At 38.0% G+C, this 8,956-nt stretch overlaps 1 pseudogene; it reads right to left on the minus strand.

Moving 5' to 3' along the window:
• Positions 1-987: 987 nt before the first annotated feature.
• On the minus strand, positions 988-7,418 carry LOC107952718 (glyoxylate/hydroxypyruvate reductase HPR3-like; annotated as a pseudogene).
• Positions 7,419-8,956: the final 1,538 nt, after the last annotated feature.

Consider the following 8,956-nt stretch of genomic DNA (forward strand, 5'->3'; position numbering starts at 1 on the left):
TCTAATTATATGGACACCTCTATGGCTATCTTCTATATGAGTTTGGATGCCCTTGCGGCTATCTAATGTGAGTAGGTGCCTTTGTGGCTATCTAACTATATGGACGACTCTATGGCTATCTTGTATATGTGTTTGGATGCTTTTGCGGCTATCTATGTCAAAGGAAGACTTATGTGGTTATCTATATCAAGGGAAGCGTACGCCTTTATGGTGGTGATGTTTTGAAGACAACGTTGATTGAGCGAACTCCGAATGAAAGCGTAACCAACGAGCTTGAGATGATGAAAGACTGGTGAGGAACATTTTATGCTGAAGCGGACGAAGGCTACCTTGTCCACCAGAATGAAAGGTGAATTAGAGCGAATGTCATGAGTTCAAGCCCCCAAGTGGAACAATTGTGACTAAGGTAAGAATGCTTCCAGAGTGCGAAAGAGGATACAGTAAGTGAAGGTTTAATATTCGTAACACTAATTTTAGTAAGTACCTGCTTAAGAAGTAAAGTGCAATGCTCTAAGCTTAACAAGAAATAATAAATAATTGCGTGAAAGTTGTCTCACTAAGTTCTTATGAACTTACTATGAATGTATCTGATTTCAGGAGTATAAATAATAGTGCGTCGGCAGACGATGTCAGGGTTATGCTAGGAAACAGTGGACTAAGTTGTTACGCATACGGAGGAAGAATGAAAGAAGAGGAAAAATTATCTTCATGGTTTATTTCAAAATGTAAAGGTAGACATACATTGTATATGGAGTTAATCGTAATAATATATACAAGGTATTTTAGGAGAAAGATATTAAAGAAATTTTGTTATTGTTAGTATAGTTACATAGGCGAGTAGAAAAAGTTTAGGTAAAACTTGTTATTGGAAATAACACCTAATACTCGGAACTGGTCAGGTTGAGTAGAGGGCGTTATATGGTCAATTTCAATAAGATCAATAAGAGAGATGGATGGGTAAGAGGAAGACATTGATATGATATTGAAGTAAAAATTTACAAAAGGATCTCAACCTCATCATATCTTTTAACTTCGCAGTATGCCATATCAGCTTATTCGACAACAACAATTTCTTATACAAGCGGGATTTTGTAGTGCGGAATATAAAAACAACAGAACAAAACAGATACCATTCATGATGTCGAGAATTACAACACCCTTAGAGAAATTTGTAAGTAGCTAACCTGACGAATGGGGCCGATCATCCAAAGGAACAGGAGTTAATAGGGGTTCATTTGAGAAGAAGGCTTCGTCCGACCACAGTTTTACGCAACTCTTCGAGAGATTCCGTTGTGCAAACAGCATTATGAGGAGACATGACTACATTATCCAATGCAAGGAGCTCAACAGGAACATCAGGTTCATGCTCAAACACATCCAAGCCGGCACCTCGGATCTCTCTCTTAATTAAACACTGCACCAATTCTTTCTCATCAATGATGGGTCCAGGAGCTATGTTGTTAGAAATCAAACCCACTCCAAGCATAATCTAGAAGCATGAGACGTGGAGCAATTTTGTGCCATGCAAAGTGCTGAAATTTTAGCCATACAAAGTGCTCCATTATTGAGATGTTTTGTGGCTGGAAATTAAGTGGATTAATAGCCACATTTGTTGTCACTTTATCAGCCTATAAATAGAGGCTTGAACTTGTGTTGTAATGAAGAAAAATGAGAAGAAAAAAGAAATAAGAGAAGCAACGTGAGTGAGAGTGAGAAGGTTAGCAAACCTTGAGTGAGTTAAAATCTAGCAGCAGCTAGACTATCTAGTCATTGAGAAAATATTTGTAATCTTCGTATTGTAATATATTGAGTGTGTAATAAAAAGTAAATTCTCGGCCCATCACGTTTCCAACAAGTGGCATCAGAGCTACGGTTCAGAGCTTGGTTCGGAGTTCGGTTCGTGTCCGGTTCGTGTCCAGTTCAGAGTACCTTTGGTGTTCATCTAACAAGTCGATATGGGCGACGTAATTCAGCTACAAGTTCCACAATTGACGAAGACAAATTATGGAAATTGGAGCATTCGAATGAAGGCTTTGCTCGGTTCGCAAGATTGTTGGGAGATCGTTGAAAAAGGATACATCGAGCCCGGAGATGCCGCTACAGAAGCAGCTTTATCAAATGATGCTAAGAAGGCGTTACGAGAAGCACGAAAGAAGGATCAAAAGGCCTTGAATAGTATCTTTCAAGGTATGGATGAATCAACCTTCGAGAAAATATCAGAAGTGAAGAACGCGAAGAATGCATAGGAGATTTTGCAAAAATCATTTCAAGGTGTAGAAAAAGCTAAAAAGGTACGCCTTCAGTCACTTAGAGCTGAATTTGAAATGTTAAAAATGAAGAGCTCCGAGAATATCGATGACTATGCCAATCGTGTAAAATCGGTGGTAAATGAAATGAAACGAAATGGAGAAACTCTTGACGAGGTAAGAGTGATGGAGAAAATTCTACGGTCACTCACACGCAAATTCGAGTACGTAGTCGTTGCCATCGAAGAATCAAAAGATTTGTCAAAGATGTCGCTCGAAGAACTTGTGGGTTCTCTGCAAGCCCATGAGCAAAAGATGAAGCTAAATGAAGATAGTGAAAATCTTGATCAAGCCTTGCATAGCAAGTTGTCCGTCGACGACGGAGAAACAAGTAATAACTTTAACCAAGGAAGAGGAAACCGCAGAGGATACCGTGGAGGCTACCGTGGTGGAAACAGAGGAGGAAGAGGATCACGAGGACGTGGAAATCAATCATATGGGAGATATCAAGAAAATAAAGATTATCAAACATCCAACCGTGGACGTGGATCTAGAGGTCGTGGCCGAGGCAGATTTCAAGAAAATAAATCTCAGGTACAATGCTACAACTGTAACAAGTATGGACATTTCAGTTACGAGTGCAGATCAACACACAAAGTGGATGAAAGAAACCATGTAGCAGTCGCAGCAGAAGGCAACGAAAAAGTGGAATCAAGTGTCTTTCTCACTTACGGAGAAAATGAAGATCGCAAGAGAAGTGTGTGGTATCTTGACAACGGTGCAAGCAACCACATGTGTGGAAGAAAGGAGCTGTTCACAGAATTAGATGAAACAGTTCATGGACAAATAACTTTTGGAGACAACTCACATGCAGAAATCAAAGGAAAGGGCAAGGTTGTTATAACACAAAGGAATGGAGAGAAGAAGTACATCTCAGACGTTTACTACGTACCAGCTTTGAAGAGCAACCTGATCAGTCTTGGTCAACTCCTAGAAAAAGGATATGAAGTTCATATGAAAGACCGCTCACTCGCCATCAGGAACAAAAGTGGAGAATTAGTTGTTCGAGTTGATATGACGCGAAATCGTCTTTTCACCCTCGACATCGAGTCTGGAGAAGTAAAATGCATGAAGACGGATCTGAAGAATGAATCATGGTTGTGGCACTTAAGGTACGGACATCTCGGATTTTCTGGCTTGAAGCTGTTGTCGAAGACAAATATGGTGAATGGATTACCAAGTATTAATCATCCAGATCAACTGTGTGAAGCCTGTGTCAAAGGAAAGCAGCATAGGCAGAAATTTGAAGTAGGAAAATCTCGAAGAGCTAGAAGACCATTGGAAATTGTACACACCGACATATCTGGTCCGTACGACATTGAATCACTCGGTGGAAACAGGTACTACCTAACTTTTATTGATGATTATAGCAGAAAATGTTGGGTTTATTTTCTCAAAGCAAAATCGGAAGCCCTAGAAAAATTCAAGGAGTTCAAAGCAATGGTGGAAAAACAGAGTGGTCGATATTTGAAGATACTCAGATCCGATAGAGGAGGCGAGTATACTGCAAAGCTTTATGAAAGTTTCTGCAAGGATCATGGAATCATTCATCAGTTAACAGCCAGACGCACTCCACAACAAAACGGAGTTGCAGAAAGGAAGAATCGGACAATTCTGGATATGGCAAGAAGCATGATAAAAGGTAAACACCTTCCGAGAACTTTCTGGGCTGAAGCCGTTGAATGCGCAGTTTATCTGTTGAATCAATGTCCAACAAAAAGTGTAAGACACAAGACACCAGAAGAAGCATGGAGCGATCACAAGCCAAGAGTTGGACACCTCAAAATTTTGGATGCATTGCATATGCACACGTTCCTGAGCAACAGAGGAAAAAGCTTGACGATAGAGGAGAGAAGTGTATCTTTATAGGCTATGACAAAAGAAGTAAGGCCTACAGACTTTATAATCCTCTTACTAAGAAATTGATTATCTCAAGAGATGTCGAGTTCGATGAAGCGGATTACTGGAGATGGAGTGAAGAAGAAAAGAAAGTGGAAGGATTATTTTTCAACGAAGACGACAATGATGTCATCAACCAAGAAGAACAAGGCGATGATCAAAGTCCTGGTACAACAGCCCCTTCGTCACCAACCAGCAGCAGCGGAAGCAGCAGCTCAGATGAAGCACCCACAAGAACACGGAGTCTCAACGACATCTACAATTCTACGGAACCTGTAGAGACGCAGTTCGATTATTCACTATTCTGTCTAATGACAGAATGTGATCCAGTGACATACGAAGAAGCAATTGAAAACAATAAATGGAAGAAGGCCATGGACGAGGAGATTGCTGCAATAAGAAGGAATAACACGTGGGAGCTAACAAGTCTGCCAGAAGGACATAGCCCGATTGGTGTCAAGTGGGTGTACAAGACGAAGACCAACAAAGAAGGAAAAGTAGAGAAATACAAGGCAAGACTAGTCGCCAAAGGCTACAAGCAAAGACAAGGAGTGGACTATGATGAAATATTTGCTCCAGTCGCAAGAATAGACACAATTAGGCTTCTCATAGCGGTCGCAACACAATACAAATGGAAAATCTATCAGATGGACGTCAAGTCTGCATTCCTAAATGGCTACTTGGAGGAGGAAGTCTACATAGAACAACCACCTGGATATAGCATACAAGGAAAGGAGGACAAAGTCTACCGATTGAAGAAAGCTTTGTATGGATTGAAGCAAGCCCCAAGAGCATGGAGCACAAGGATCGACGAGTACTTCCGAAGAAATGGATTCATCAAAAGCCCGCACGAGCACACCCTGTACACAAAGAAGAATGGATATGGAGATATCATGATCGTATGCCTATATGTGGATGACATGATCTTCACCGGAAACAATCCAGGTATGTCTGATGATTTCAAGAAAGCTATGACTAAAGAATTTGAAATGACAGATATCGGTGAGATGTCATACTTTCTTGGAGTCGAGGTGAAACAAATGCAAGATGGAATTTTTGTCTCTCAAAAGAAGTATGCGGAGCAGATTTTGAACAAGTTCAAAATGAAGGATTGCAAGCCAGTAGTCACGCCAGCTGATCCAGGGATGAAGCTAAGTGTTGATTCGATAAGGGAGTCGATAAATCCGACGTTGTTTAAAAGTCTCGTTGGAAGTTTAAGGTATTTGACAATCACACGACCAGATATTACATATTTAGTAGGATTGGTGAGCAGATTCATGGAGAAGCCGAAGCAAGACCACTTAATTGCCGCAAAAAGAATTTTGAGATATATCAAAGGTACGATGAACCATGGTTTATTCTATACCCACTCACAAGATTCAAAATTAGTTGGCTACTCAGATAGCGATTATGGGGGAGACTTGGATGATCGGAAAAGCACTTCCGGATATGCATTCCACATCAGTTCCGCAGTTTTTTCATGGTCGTCAAAGAAGCAACAAACAATTGCTCTCTCAACATGTGAAGCAGAGTATATGGCCGCAGCAACTTGTACATGCCAAGCAATGTGGTTGAAGAATATTTTGGAAGAAATAGGTGTTTCAAATGAAGGTCCAATTACCATCTACGTTGACAACAAATCCGCTATATCACTTGCCAAGAATCCGGTGTCGCACAGCCGAAGCAAGCACATCGATACGAAGTATCATTTTATCCGAGAGCAAGTGAAAAACAAAAACGTGGAGTTGGTCCATTGCAGGACAGAAGATCAACTGGCAGATATTTTCACAAAGCCGTTGAAAGTGGAGACATTCAACAAATTCAAAGAGAAGCTCGGTATGAAAGTTGGGTTTGAGGGGGAGTGTTAGAAATCAAACCCACTCCAAGCATAATCTAGAAGCATGAGACGTGGAGCAATTTTGTGCCATGCAAAGTGCTGAAATTTTAGCCATACAAAGTGCTCCATTATTGAGATGTTTTGTGGCTGGAAATTAAGTGGATTAATAGCCACATTTGTTGTCACTTTATCAGCCTATAAATAGAGGCTTGAACTTGTGTTGTAATGAAGAAAAATGAGAAGAAAAAAGAAATAAGAGAAGCAACGTGAGTGAGAGTGAGAAGGTTAGCAAACCTTGAGTGAGTTAAAATCTAGCAGCAGCTAGACTATCTAGTCATTGAGAAAATATTTGTAATCTTCGTATTGTAATATATTGAGTGTGTAATAAAAAGTAAATTTTCGGCCCATCACGTTTCCAACATATGTTAATAATGACCCCATCCTTCCCCAACGCTGACAACACTTCCTTGCCAATCAGGTGGTGTGTTTCATCAGTTAAAGCACAGCAAATTATAAGGGCGTCGCAATTAACTGCCAGTTCAACAACATTGGGATAAAAAGTGTACGGTACAGAAGGTTTTTTGCTTCTTGAATTGTATGAAATAGAACAGCGAAATGCCTCCAGTCTTTTAGCGACTTCTGTTCCTATACTTCCTAATCCAACAATTCCCACTTGCTTACCACCAAGCTGAAATTCTTCAATTACCAAATTATAATCAGACAATACGTACATAATTTAAATGTGAGGGGAAGAAAGGGTAAGATTACGACCTTATAGCCAAGAGGATAGTTTCCTTGGGTAGACCATAGCCCTTGCTTGACATAGCGGTTAGCTGCCGAAACCTTCCTCAGAACGTCGAGCAACAATCCCACCGCGGAATCCGCACAATCAGTGGAGAAAATGGTTCCAGCGCCGGCCACTGCGATGCCACGGCGTCGGCACTCGGAGAGATCAATGTGGTTAATGCCCTGGCTAGTGGTAACGACCAAACCCAGGCGGGGCAAAAGGCGGATAGTATCAGCGGTGACAGAACCGCTAGCTGATGTGAGAATGGCTTGTACGGACTGTGCATGGGTGAGCAAGAACTGGGGAAGAGGGAGTGGGGATTCGAACGGTTTCAGGAATTGGAATTTGGGTGAGTGGAAGAAATGGTCACCGAAAATGCTGAATGCTGTCGAGGGTTTCAAGATGAGGACATAGGGCAAGTCGTTTTGGGGAGGCTGAGATTGGTTTTCAGCTGCTACTGCCATTTGCTTTGTTAGTGCTTTTCACCGGTGCCGTGTGCGATAGGTGCGGATTATGTAAGATTTTTGTTTTTGTTTTGGTATAATTTGTAAGATTCCTTGCATTATGGGTAAATGTTCTAATTTGAGCTGAGAGGGTGAAACCTTTATAAATGATTAAATAATGGTTTGAACTTTAGAGAAGTGTTCAAAGAATGGTTTTTATGCACTTAATTTTTAGGTAAATGCTAGATTTGTTTATAATAAAACATATAATAATAATATATTAGTTGAGAAGAAAAGAAAGCCAATAGAATATGATTTGAAATAAAACCTTGCACATACAAAAAAAACATAAACTTCTATTTAGCACTTTTAAAAATGTTTTGATCATTTTAAAAAGTTTAACTTTCATTTAAACATGTTTATGAAAGCTAAGCTCTTATGATCATTTTTAAAAGTTTAGTCTTTATGCGAGTAAACTTTAAAAAGTTGGGCTTAATTTGAATCTTTAATTTTTTTTTTAATTCCGACAAGTCAAAGTTTTTTATTTATTTACCATTTGACACGGGTTGAGAACTTTTTATTATCCTTTTTTTTGTCATCAATTATGATTTTTTTATTTAAAATTAGTCACTTAATTAAGCAACATCATTTTTTGTTTTTATATTTGTTAGGTGTCGTCAAGTATCTGACAAGAGAGTGACATGGTAATTAAAAAAATCAGTATAATAACAATTTAGCACTCAATTTTTACGTATTATATTGATTTAATCATAATTTTAAAAATGAACCCTCAACTTACAAATGGTCTCAATTTGATCTTATTTTAAAAAATTTAAAGTAATAAATAAAAATATATAAATATTTTTTAAGAAATTATTTTTTCAAAAATAATAATAAATAAAAAGAAATAAATATATTAAAATATTAAAATAAATAAAAATATTAAAATTTTAACTTTCTCTTATGCTTCCCTCACTATCGCTACCTCCAAGATTCACACTTAACATTTAATATGAATTATTGGGTGATGAAAATTACACTTTTTTCATTTTCTCATTAAAAATGAAAATTTTATAATTTAATATATGTACTTTCAAATATTTCTAATTTGAAACCAAAAGTGATTTTCATCACAAAAATACATATTCCACTATATTCTTTCATGCCAAATAATTAATAATAATTTATATTTCTCTTTTTGGTATAATTTACTCTTTATTCTTTCAACTCTTTTAGAATTTGCAATTAAGTCATTTTTCAACATTCTCACATCCACAATATTCTTTATTTGACTCAATTTCCAATTTTTTTGAAATTTCACTATTTTTTTATCTTAGGACAATACTATATGTCTTATAAAAAAAATTTGGGGTGTAACGTTCAAACCCCCATTGCAAGTGAAATTTTGATTGTCTTCACAATATTCCTTAAATATAAATGGGTGTTAGACAACCAATCATTAAGTTTCCACAAATTGTTTATGGTGGTTAAGTAGATCAGGCTGCCCAACAATTACCAGAAGCTATTAAACAACCATTTGTAGAACAAGTTCCTCAAGAGAATGTTAATACAACATTATGAAGATAAACTAGGACTAATAAATGAACCATACCTAGTGACTCTATTGTGTATCTAGACAATAAGCTAATTATGACATTGGAGCTAAAAAAGATGTTGAAAATTT

Source organism: Gossypium hirsutum, chromosome A07 (genome assembly GCF_007990345.1).
Source record: "Gossypium hirsutum isolate 1008001.06 chromosome A07, Gossypium_hirsutum_v2.1, whole genome shotgun sequence".
In the NCBI taxonomy this organism is placed as follows: Eukaryota; Viridiplantae; Streptophyta; class Magnoliopsida; order Malvales; family Malvaceae; genus Gossypium; species Gossypium hirsutum.